The 13,246-nt window shown below is 46.5% G+C and overlaps 1 protein-coding gene across 2 annotated transcripts in view; it reads left to right on the top strand.

The window, feature by feature from the left end:
• ADK (adenosine kinase) overlaps positions 1-13,246 on the top strand; it is a 1,244,147-nt gene that overhangs the window by 395,645 nt on the left and 835,256 nt on the right. The gene's annotated exons all lie outside the window — the stretch shown is intronic.

A 13,246-nucleotide genomic window follows, 5' to 3' on the forward strand; every position in this document is an offset into this window, starting at 1 on the left:
TAGGTCCCTCGGGGCCCTTCAAACTGGTAGAAACTTTCGCTCTTTTCGCCCCTTTAGGGGTGCTTCTGGAAACTCCCGCTTTGGAGCCTCGAGGGACCGTGGATTTAAAAGGCCCTCGTACTCTTCACAAGGGTTCAGACGAGCATCCCAGTCGGCACGTAGAAGCAGGGACTATCAAGCCTCCAGGCGGCGAGGCTCAGGTCGTCGTCAACGAAGAACAAGCAAACCAGCAACCAATGACGGCCTTCGGAACGTCCTGGTGGGGTCGAGTCTCATCACTTCGACCGATGGAAATGCATCACCACAGATCGATGGGTCCTAGACACGATTCGCATGGGTCATGCGCTACAATTCAAAGACAAGCCTCCGCGTCTTCCTCCTTTATTCTCGACACAGCCCCACCTCCGAATCCTACGACAAGAGGCAGCGCTTATGTTGCGAAAAGGGGCGGTAGAGAGTTCCTGTGGCACAGGAAGGACAAGGAGTTTATTCCAGGTTCTTCGTTGTCAAGAAGCCAAACGGCAAATGGAGGCCCATTCTCGACCTGAGGGTACTCAACAAGTGGCTAAAGAGCCTAAAATTCAAAATGCTAAAGCTCCAAGAGGTTATCAGGTCGGTGCAACCCATGGATTATCTATCATCACTAGACCTTCAAGATGCTTATTTTCACATCCCAATACGCCCACGACACAGGAGATATTTAAGATTCGTCGTCGGGAGAAAGCATTTTCAGTTCAAGGTCCTCCCGTTCGGGCTCAAGTCCTCCCCCAGGACGTTCAAGTGCTTGGCCCCTATAGCGGCCCATTTAAGGAAGGATGGTCACCATGTCTATCCATATCTAGACGACTGGCTGGTCAGAGGTTCATCCAAGGAACAAACACGAGACAGTCTACGAGCCACAATGTCCCTCTTACAGGAACTGGGCTTCGCAATAAACTTCAACAAGTCCTCCGTAGAGCCTTCGAGGACCTTGGTCTTTCTAGGAGCGGAGTTTCATACACACACAAGCCTGGTGAGACCATCCAGCGAAAGAATTCAGAAACTTCAAAGCAAGGCGTCGGAATGGAGAGGCGGTACCAAGGTTTCATTGCGCAAGTACATGTCCCTGCTAGGGACCATGTCGTCCTGCATTCCGTTGATAAACAACTGCCGTCTGTTTATGAGACCTTGCCAGGAATTTCTAGCGGACCGTTGGGCGCAGAGCCGAGGTCGCTGCTCCGACAGACTGGTCGTCGACGAACAACTAGTTCAAGCACTCTGTTGGTGGAGAGTGTCTACTCATCTAACGAAAGGAATGCCTCTACTGGAACCAGAGTTCCAAAAGACGGTGGTGACGGATGCATCGCTGAGCGGATGGGGAGCTCATCTGGATACGTTACAGGTACAAGGCCAGTGGTCGTTGCAGGAGTCCTCCCTGCATATCAACCTGCTAGAACTGAGAGCAGTGCGATGGGCTCTGAAATCTTTTCTTCCTCAACTGAGGGACTCGGTGGTGCGTGTCATGACGGACAACACCACTACGATGTTCTACTTGAGGAAACAAGGAGGGACACGCTCCAGGTCCCTATCGACGGAGGCACAGAAAATCTGGCATTGGGCCCTGCAACACAACATGCGAATCTTAGCGTTCCACCTACCAGGCGTGAGAAACGTGGAAGCCGATGCCCTCAGCAGAGAAATGAACGAAGTTCACGAATGGGTGCTGAACGACCAACCACTACAACAAGTATTCAAGAAATGGGGACACCCTTCCATAGACTTGTTTGCGACGAAGAACAACAGGAAATGCCATCAGTACGCAAGCAGCTGGCCTCAGCAGGGCTCACTGGGGGATGCGTTCTCCTTCCCATGGACGAACAAATTCCTGTACGCATTCCCTCCATTTCCCCTTGTCCGAAGGACGTTGCAATGGATCCTCAGGTACCCATGTCGGGTAATTCTGGTGGCCCCGTACTGGGCCAGACAGGTGTGGTTCTCAGACCTGCTACACTTAGCGGCGGCGGAACCGATGAGATTCCAGAAGACCCCCGACCTTCTGTCTTGACAGGAGGGTGTCGTTTGGCATCACGACCCGGACAGCCTCAAGTTGACGGCCTGGCTCCTGACTTCGCCGAATTTGGTCGGCTAACGATTCCGGAGGACTGTCGGCGTATCCTGCAAGCGGCAAGAGCACCTTCCACAAACGCCTCATACGCGTACAAATGGAAAAGTTTCTGTCAATGGTGTGAGGATCAACCAGGTTTGGCCCCGCAATCGATTAAGCCGGAACAGCTCCTTCCATACTTGCTGTTCTTAGCTCAAAAGGGCCTGTCGGTATCGTCAATAAAAGTACACCTAGCAGCCATTTCCAGGTTTACTCGTCAACGGCATTCGGCACCATTGTTCAGCGACCGCCTGATTAAGCACTTCCTTAAAGGCCTCTTTCGGAGTTTCCCTCCAGAGAAGAAATTTCCGCCGGAGTGGAGCCTCAATCTGGTCTTAACGTCTCTTATGAAGCCTCCTTTTGAGCCAATGTCATCATCGTCTCTAAAGTTTTTGTCGTGGAAATTGGCCTTCCTGGTGGCCATCACTTCAGCCCGACGTATTTCAGAAGTTCAGGCTCTAATGGTAGACCCACCATACTTACGATTTTTCAAGAACAAGGTAGTCCTAGCCACTAACCCACAGTTCATATCAAAAGCTCCTTCGGTGTTCCATAAACACTCCTCTATTGTGTTGCCTACGTTTTTTCCGGAGCCATGCTCGGGAGCGGAGCGCATGCTACACACATTGGATGTAAAAAGGGCTCTCAAGTTTTATCTTCATCGTACGCAGAAACGAGACAGCTGTTCGTGGCCTATGGTTTGGGTGCTAGAGGAAAAGCCATTTCGAAGCAAGGTCTGTCAAGATGGGTGTCATCTACCATTTCGTACTGCCATTCCAGGGCAGGGAAGCCTCTTCTACGACGGCCAAGAGCTCATTCAACTAGAGCAGCGGCATCGTCAACGGCACTGTGGGCTGGAGTCCCTCTAGGGGACATCTGCATGGCGGCTACCTGGGCGGCTACACACACCTTTACCCGCCATTACTGCCTGTCGCAGCAACATGCCGAAGATACCCGGATGGGACAGGCGGTGCTTCGACACCTATTCCAATAAGGTAAGCCCCGGCTGAGGGGTTGCATCCTGTGGAATTTATGACTGTATGTGGTTCGTTTTCCTATGTTAACGATTACTGATGTATACATGATCATAGGGAACGGGCTTTGCGAAGAAAGTATATGGGTTTGCATGCACGCCTCCTCTTTGGGGGTGGTACTGCTATGTAATCTATTCAAAGCATGTGAATCCATGAAAGATCCAATGCTGGAGAAGGGAATAGTTTCTTACCTGTAACTCCATTTCTCCAGCATTGGTATCTTTCATGGATTCACATGCGCCCACCTGCCTCCCCTGAACATGCAAACCGGTTCCCCCACTACTTTGGGGGCCGAAATCTGAGGGAGCGCGGGGGCGGGTCCTGTATTTATATCATGACGTCCTGACGGTGCGGGCACGCATGATACAAAACGAGGTGGATAGGACGCATAAGCGTCGAAAAAGTTTTCCTACGGGAAAGGGTCTATATAATGTACCGGGGATTCCCAGCCTGACGACGGGGAATATTCAAAGCATGTGAATCCATGAAAGATACCAATGCTGGAGAAATGGAGTTACAGGTAAGAAACTATTCCCTTTCCCCAGAGGCTATTGTAGAACTAACAATCCATTGTTGCGACTGTATATAAGCATATTTGGCTGATCCTGGGAGAGGTCATGTTTGTTTGCATTCATTAAAGGCCAAAGCTATCCCTCCCACAAACAGCTAGCCTATCCTCTTAGTCCTCCTTTAGTCCAAAGATTAAAGATGTTGGGTTCAGGCCTGGGGGAATTCTGGATTCTTCAGAATTGGAGTGAGTGTTGATGGGACAGTAGTTTTAGATTTCCTCCCTACTCTGTCCCAATAATCGACTTGTGCCCTCTTGGCCGGTAGTATTGTTGTAGGACGTTGCCTCGCCCCAGGGGCAATCGAGCACAGTCATGTATTGCTGTCCAACCCATGCTTAATTCCTGCCCATTGTTTGGTATCCTAGTGAGAATTACTTTTCAGAAATGGGGTTTACTGGGCCGTGTAGCAGTGACTTTCCATATCTGGTACTCCTAGTCCCCGCTCCCTAGCAGCCATTGGTGTGCGACGGGAAACCGTAGGTGTTTTTTGGGCCCAAATGAGTCTAAAAATGTGTTTGAAGTATATGTAGGATCTTTTTTGGAGTTGTTATTGGAAGGGCGTTCACCACATATAATAGCCTAGGTAAAAATGACATTTTTACTGCCATAATCCTGCCCAGCTGGGAGATTTCATGTTTTGCCCATCCAAGTATGTCCTTTTTCAGATTTTTGCATAGTGCTGGAATGCTCTGTTGCTACAGATGTGCGTGGATGAAGTCCCAAATAATGCAGAGATCCCCTGGTTCCTGTGAAAGCCATATCTTTCAGAGTATTTTCTACCTGCACCGATTCCGTAATGTTTCAGATGTGTCATTCGGTGTAATTAATTTTAAAACTTGACACCTTGTGGAATAGTTCAAGCATAGATCTTATATTCGGCAGGGTCGTATGAGTTGTCCATGCAGAACAGCAGATCGACCGCGTATAGTACAATGTTGTGATGGGTTTGGGCCACTTGTATACCCTTTGTGTATGTTGGAACAAATCCTTTGAGCTAATGGTTCCATGGATAATGCAAACGATAATGGAGATGGGATAGCCCTGGAGGGTGCTTCCTAGGTAATATTGGTTTAGATAGGTGGCCATTCAGCTTAATTTTTGCAGATGGAAGAATGTAATTAGACAGCACAAATTTCAGAAAATTAGCCCTGAACCCAAAATGGTGTTCCACTTTCTTGAAGTATGTTTAGTTGATGCAGCAGAAAGCCTTTTTGGTGTCAGCGGACAGTACTGCTAATGAAGTGCCATGGTGCTTTGCTCAATCATTGATTACCCAGTGGATGCTGTGTTTGTCTTCCAGCTACAAAGCCAGTCTGATCCATTTAAATATGACCCAGAAGAACTGCTCCTAATCGATTTGCCAGTACTTTGGAATAGATCCAGGCATCCTCATCGAGCACCACGGTTGGTCTATAGGATTCGCTTCCTTTCCTGGTTTTCTCAGCAGTGAGAGTCTCGCTTCTCCCATGGATGGAGTGATCACCTCTGTCAGAAAACTATTGAAAAGGACGACCAAGCGTGGGATTAAAACAGATAATTGTTTGTAAAAGATAGCTGAGAAGCTGTCTGGCCCTGACACCTTTATTTACCGACAAGCTTTTCCTAACCTATGCGATTTCCTCTGGGGAACTGGCATATGTTAACTTCGGGAGAACTGCTGCCAGGATAAATGACTCCTCTGTAATGTCACGTAAATGCTCAGATTGAAACACCTCTGTATAGTATTGGGACAGAATGTGCATCTTGGTGGGTTCTGCGTTTTGCACCTTCCAGCCCTGTCCTGGGCAGTTTAGATTGTATTTCTTGTTCTTTGAGTTTTCAGTTTAGAGGCCAGCTGTCGTGATGTCTTATTAGAAGTACTAAAATAATATTGCTACGTTTTTAATAATTTATAAGAGATCTCCGAGGCGCATTAAGCCTTGATCTCCGTTCTAGTGGTTTGTAACTGCCTATATATGGTCTTGATAATTGTAAGGAAACAAATAGCCAGTCGGTCAGAGAAAGGGGTAGAAATTCTTTAATCCACGACAACTGACCATGCAAAATCATGCTAGCTAAAGACTAGTGATGCAGGGGCAATGGGCCTGGCTGGCTAACCTGGTGGACCAACATGGTAGGCCTAGTTCCTAATCCTGAAACACTATGCTGCTCCTATTTACTCAGCTGGAATACCCAGGGTAGCTCACTTTGAACAAGTACTCTAATCTTGAATCGACAAATTTGCCATAATTGCCCTTCAATTATTTCCCCACTAGTGTTGGATGATTGGAATGTTCTTTCTTCCTTGGCCTCCCAGGGCCCGCAGGGTCGACCTAAAGGGGGCTTGGTCTTGGGAGTTCGGAAGGACATGGGGGAATTGAGCAGGTCCTTCCTGAACACAAGGCTATATTAGCTGGTAGAATCTAGCTTAATTCATGTTTTCAAGCCACTTAACAAAATTGTGTATGTAATTAACATCTATGACCCACTCTAAGTCTTGTCATGCCCGGATATTGAAGGCTGTCAAAATGATAATCGCCAAGCTTGGCAGCGACTACCCGATTTTGGTATGTCGAGATTTTAATGCCAGGATTCCAAACATGTCTCACGTAACAGGTAACCTGCTGGATCTCACATTTCAAGGGCAGTCTGCTAGATTAAGAGCAATTTGTTGATGTGGAGTAATTTGGGCTAGTTTTTTTTACTCGCATAAGTTTGAAATGGCTAATGGAAATTTTCCCTCCGATATCCTGCTGGGCTACACAAGGGTAGGGAAGATGACTAGTAGTATAATTGGCTATGAATTTATCTCTAATCTCAACAATATAATCTCAGATGTGTGTGGGGAACTGGGCTGAGAGCGATCATTCTCAGCTGTTTGTGAAGCTGAAGTGTATCCCGGCTAAATAGACCTCTGTCAATCTTGGCCAGCTGTCGGTGAACATCGCCCTAAACCGGATATCGTGGCGTGATGAGAATCTTAGAAAGGCTTCCACTAAGGCACATGCCTGCATTGGTGCCTTCAGTCATATCTGGGGTAACAACTGTAGCATGAACAATAGTTCTCCTGTAATTAGTGGAAGAAGTCACTTTGAACCCTGTATAGAGTGCATTAAGCCTTAACAAGTGCATGTGACAACTGTATAATTCTGTAATCAAATATGCTCATCCTCTAACAAGTGCCACAATGCCTCAGGACTGTTGCGCGCTATACAAATATAAAATATAAATAAATAAATAAATAAGGCCAGTTCGGTAGGCCCACAAAAATAATTTAAAGGAACTGGCATGAGTTATCACAAGCTCCATCAACACACCCATGATAAAAAAATCCAGGCCAAGAAAAGACACTTGCGACGGGACCTACGTGCTATCGCCAAAACGGAACAAGGTGCTGCTGCAATAATGTGGCTGTGAGAGTAGTAAAAAAAGGGTATGCGATCTGGCTAAAGAAATACAAACTAGAAAAGGAATGTGCAAAATGGCGCCTTCTAGTTTGGTCTTGCCAGTCCAATAACCCTCTGCTATTCTGGTAAACAGTTGATGAGAAACCCGCCAACCATAGAGATCTAAATGGGGTCTCTAGGGAAGACTGGTAAACGTTTTCTGGCACAACATTTTACTAGAGAAACGTCCGATAAGATCCGGACCATGTTTCTAACGCTACATGGCTACACACAAAAAATAGCAGCGATATAGAAATGCTAATTAAGTCCTGTAAATCCTTGCGGGCCCTGGGTCCCAACGGGGTGTGCAGCATACTGTTGAAGCTGGACCCAGTGGTGTGGGCAGAAGCACTAAATTAGCTGTTCAGCTAGATCGGGGCATTGCTGGTTATTCCCGAGTCAGGGAGAGACAGTATAATTGTCCCTATTCTGAAGAAGGGAAGGCCTGAGGATCCAAAAAATATCACCTATTGGCGATGTTGGACAATTCAGAAAAGATATTCGCCAGAGTAATCTTGGCAGAACTGTAAGTTTGGGTAGCGACAAACGATATCATTCCGATGAATCAGACCGGCTTCCGGGAAGGGATGCGACACCACCATTAACAGCTTGGATCTTGTTACAATCATTCAGCAGGCCTGGTCTATCCATAAAACATCAGTAGACTCCGCATATATTGATTTCAGAGCAGTGTTCGATATGGTAGACAGACCTAAACTATGGAACAAATTGAATGATTGGAACATGCCTGTGGGACTTCTTAAAATGATCATACTACTACATGATAGTACACGGGTGAAAGTCTATGTCGACCAAGTGGGGAGGAGGAATGAGGTAGTCAAACAGCTTTTAAATCTTTACCTGATGGCTCTCGGGGTGTGAAGAGGGTATTGTCTATCACACTGCAAATCCATTAAAATTGGGGGGGGGGGGCTATGTCAATTCAGTGGCTGGGCTATGCTGAGGACCTGGTTATCCTAGATTCCACCCCCTGGAGCCTGCAGGCGACCTTTAACAGGTTGGCATCCTACTCAGAAAATAATAACCTCATAATTAACACGGAAAAAACTCAAATTGATTTTTGCAAAAAGGGCAGGAGAATCAAAGGATTGTCTTGGTTCTTGGGCTATAGGGGGGAGGGGCGCTAAGGTGGAAGTAGTTTCCGAATTTAAATATCTTGGGATATATTTGGACACCCGGTTGCGGGGAACTCGCCACCTGGAACATGTCGGCTTGAAAACCTCGATCGCAACAGGCTTGATAGGTTCACTTGCTGGCAATGGAGGTGATACTCTAAAGATCATCCTGCAATTGTATCCGGAGAAGATTGTGTCTTCTTTACGGTGCTGAGATCTTGGCACTGTCCTAAGTGGAGAGCATTAGAGCCTAGAAGGGAAATGCCTTAAAAGATGACTTCGACTCCCCCAAGGTGTACCTATTGAAATGCTGCATCTGGAATTTAACCTAACATCTATTCATGCTAATTCTCTGTACATCTTTGTTGGAAAATTCACAATGCACCGAACGACTCCCTGCTGGGCCTTTTACATAAGGCCACCCAATCCAGAGCCATGCTTATGCCCACTAGTAATCTAGATTGGGACTGCTGGTAATATCTGGCTGGCTAGGGGATCTACCTTTAAGTGATAGTGATCCGGCCGCGGCTGATTTGGCCGCGGACGGAATGTTCGCATGAGAAAGGTGCGAACTACCAAAAGTTTGCACCTTTCTCATGCGAACACACTTACATACTGCAGGGGTGTCCCCCCGCAACAACCTGCTCACTATGCCACACAGTATAGTGAGCAGGGTGTTGCGGGGGACGCCCCTGCAGTCTTTTATTTTTTTTACTTACCTGCAATGCTACCACCAAAGGTTGGAACTTTTGGAGTTCAAACCTTTTGGTGGTAGCATTTTTCAGTCGTTTTGTATGGTCGGACCATTTTTTCTTTTCCGGTACAATCGTACGAAACCATCTACCAACATCTGAATTGCCCCTTGTTAAATTCAAGAATTACTTAGTCAGCTTTAAGCTCAGATGCACATGAGCACTGTAAAACCAAGTTGGTAGGCAAATCTCGGGCAATGGGGTTTCTTGAATATTATAACAAACAAATCGGTGTGCCGAGATATATTGAGTGTTTTGCTGTAAACTATGTAATCTGGGAATACATTAAGATCACGTTCAACAGTGTTAATTCTTAAGAAACAACTGAGGCCTGGTTAAACATCCCTCGGTGTGAAATGCTATGCAGACTGTGGAGAAGCCAGTATTGAATCCACCAAACATTTGTTAAGGGACTGTGAAGCACTCGACTCTTTACAACTAACTGCGCTGAGAGGGGCGGTTTTATTAACATTGTGTTCACCTGATGAGATATGGCAGTTATTTATGGTAGGAATTTGGAAGGCTGAATCATTTTCCGTTGCTTTGGAAAAAGAAATGTCAGTATTTGATACTGCTTTAACAAGTGAATGTTTTTATGATGTGGAAATGCATCAATTATTTTAAAAGTTGTACAAATGTATAAAAAAAAGCCTAGATATTTTGTTTGAACTCTGAAGCTTATACTGATATTCCAACTCATGGACCAGTCTCTCCACCGCCTCCCTTTTATGCTTAAAGGCCTGCCATACTGTCTCTGAGGTGTCAGTCAGTGTTCTCTGAAAAATATTGAGTAATTCTCATGGAAATCACGGCCCAATATACTGTATCTCTAAGGAGGGAGTCATTGGTACACCAAAAGGCTTGTAGGTTTGTTAGCTGCCCAAATCTAATTGTAGCATAATATGGGAATGATCCAAGGTCAATCCAGGAATTGGAAATCAATGATGGTAACAGGCTGTCACGTAATCGCATAACTAATCCAATCTTGAATAGCTATAATGAACATGTGAAAAATGTGTGTATTCCGGAGTCGGAAAACGATGCCTTTGCGCATCCACCAAATGCAAGTCTTCCATATCATGCTGAAGGGAGGGGGGTAAATGTGAGTGGAAAGGGATCTATCCAAGTTGTCACATTACTAGATTCCAATCCCCCGACCCCTGCCCCCCAATGATTTCCCTTTCTGGAATTGGATTATTCGTGGAAATATTTGGACATAAAACTGTTTGTGATGTTGGTTGAGACAATACACTGAGAAGATAGAAAATTCCCTCCCTCAGCAGCACATGTTAATACCTACAAATCTGCCTTTGTTATCCTTGATCTCGGCTAACATCTTATAAGATACTGTTTTGTTTTATTAAAATTGTCACCCCAGCTTTCTTATCCGTGGAAGAGACAAAGAATTGGTGAGGGGATCCAAGTCTGTGCCAATCTTTACTGAGGAGATGAGTCTTCTGAAGCAAGGCTGTGTCTGCACCTATCTTCACAAGCACAGATACAATACTTTTCCTTTTATCGGGGAGTATAGGCCCTGTACATTGGGAAATGATCTTAAGATCCATCTAACACTCCTGTTGTCATGAATATCTTGAGGGAAGTGGCCAAACGCGCTGGCCCCCTGAAGACTAACTTGCACGTTTCCCTCACTGTATTCCACACTGGTCAGTAATTCTCCCTTCTTTGGATCTAACGGCCCTGATCTGAATTTGCAGTTGAAGAACCCATCAACCATCCCCGGATTGCCACCACTCTGTATGCCATAAACATTTACACCTTCGGCCTCTCTTCCTCCCATATGAAGGAACAGCCCTAGGGTCCTAAAACTATATAATAATGAAAATAAAGTGAAAACAATATATTGTAAAATCAAAATCACACAAGCCCCCTAGGGGGGGAACATTAGGTCTAAAACCCATTTAGGGATGTATGCTCCTGTTGCCACTGCTTCTTGTATGTATATAGTATTTTCTAAAGCGACACTCTGCCGAAACTGCTATACATGGCCCAACATGGCAACTGTGATCCTTATTGAACCCATCCAAGGAAACAATCCTCTCCCCATCTATACCTCTCCTCATTCAGGTGGGTGTCATGATGCCTACCTCCAAGGAGCCAGGTCCGACCCAGCAACCCCAGAGGCAGGCATCATTTCCCCCAGGGGAAGTGCCAGCGGGCCCAAGCTGGGGCCCTTTGGTCACAGTCCTGGCGCCTTAGGCGCCAGGCTCATGTTGGACCCCTGTCCTGGCGCCTTTGGCGCCAGGCTCATAAAGCTAGACATGTGTTCAAGTGTTTTAAGGTGCACTTACCTGATGCAGACCATGCTGCTACATCCAGGCCCTCTTGAGGCCTGAATGGAACTACTTTACCTGTGGACCTACTTTTCCCTGGGTGTGGTCGGGGAAGGATACATACCTGATCGGTGGAAGGATACATACAAAGCTATTTAAACCACGCCCGATCAGCAACTCACGCTTCGCGTTGTTCTGCTCCTCGCAGCTGGACGCTCACCGTGTCAGCTCCTGCATCTGGACTTCAGCCACGCCTGTCAGCATCCTGGGTCACCTGCTAAGAGAATTGGAGAGAAAGAAGACCTTACCTGCTAAAGCTGCATCACGGAGACTTCACACCGACGATCCTGAAAGGGAAGACATCATTTTAAAAGCATTTCGCTTCGATCGCTGCAGCGCTGCATTTCACTCAACTTTCCTGGGCACCTCCATCTTCAGCAGCGATCATCCGGATCCGCAGCCACTTCCCAGAGCCTAGAGAGAAAAAGACAAGAAGACAAGATGAGAGAAGGAAGGGAATAGGAAAAGCTCAGTTTCCTTCCAAGACTTACCTGTTGGGTCATTCCCATTTCATTTCGGGTCCTGCCGCTTCCTGGCATTCCGGACCCCGGCCCCTATGGTGAAAAAAGACATAAGCGATTAGCGCTTGCTGCAATAAGACAATGAACATTATAAGGCTTGAACTTTTGAACCTGCTACAGAACTTACAGCGCCTTACCTGAATAGTCAAGCTTATTTGAACTCCCATCAAACCACAATCCAGTGAAGTAACTGGGTTTCAACGCGCCCCTGCATCAGAAGCAGGATGGAGAACTCATCCTTCCAGAGCCCAAGGTGAGACTTCACTGGAAATCGAGGAAGGGTATCGTGGAGGGCTGGAAGGGAGTGGGAGGCTTGAGCATTATTCCGTCAGTAGGTAATACTCCCTTTTCACGCACAGGGGAATATTCCTGCGAGCCAGTGAGTCCATCTTCAGAGTCCTGCGCTTCACCATAGAAGAAGCATCAGCACTCGAAGCCAGACCTGCGCCTCCGTGGGAATCAGGTGAGCGTGACAGTGGGTTCAGTGGAGTTGACACTTCTTTCTCGTCTGTCCATTGAGGGTCTCTGACGATTCCAGCGTTTCTCTTTCCTGGATCTCTCCCTGGTCCATTCTGTTTGTGACGCAGAGAAACTGTCTGATTCCGGCACCTGGCGCTTAGCCTGGGGAATTATAAGTGTTTCAACTGCTGCTGATGGTGAGGAGAATTGATGTTGAAACCCTTCATATGAGAATATTTTAATGGGGTAATCCCACCTGATCTGGGATCGCTTTCTGTTGCAAACAACTCATTAGTAGCTTCATTTGTTGATGCCTAAAATGGCTGTTGAAACTAAATCTTGGAACATTTTGAATGGGGCCCCCCTGAAGCGTAGATCACCCTGTGATCTGGTCTTCTGCAGGATGAGTTGCTTCGACTTGAAGAAAGGCAGCCACGTTGGCACATTTTGAACTAGGGCCTTTCGTTGCTGGTAAACTAGTCTGGTCCAATGTCCGGCCCATCTCCGTGGACTCTCCTACAGTTGACTTAAATAGAGCTCCAATGTACTCTTCAAGATCCAGATTTGGGATTTCTGTGGAGACCCCTCAGATCCTGAGCTTTTTCCTCCTTGATCTGTTCTCATTGTCCTCCATTTTGTCTTCCATATGGCAGTGGTGATTTTCCAAATCCAGGACCCTCTGTTCCAGACAGGTCTGATTGTATGTATGCATCAAGGCGGCCGTTTCCAAGTCTTTGTTCAGCCAACAGAGTTGTGATTGAGGTCTTGGAGGATAGCTTTATCTCTTGCATGAATGTCATGTCTTGCTGCAGAGAGTGTAATAAGCATGCTATGTCGTTGCTGGTTTTGTCGCCTT

Source organism: Ambystoma mexicanum, chromosome 8 (genome assembly GCF_040938575.1).
Source record: "Ambystoma mexicanum isolate Mex_15411 chromosome 8, UKY_AmexF1_1, whole genome shotgun sequence".
Classification (NCBI taxonomy): domain Eukaryota; kingdom Metazoa; phylum Chordata; class Amphibia; order Caudata; family Ambystomatidae; genus Ambystoma; species Ambystoma mexicanum.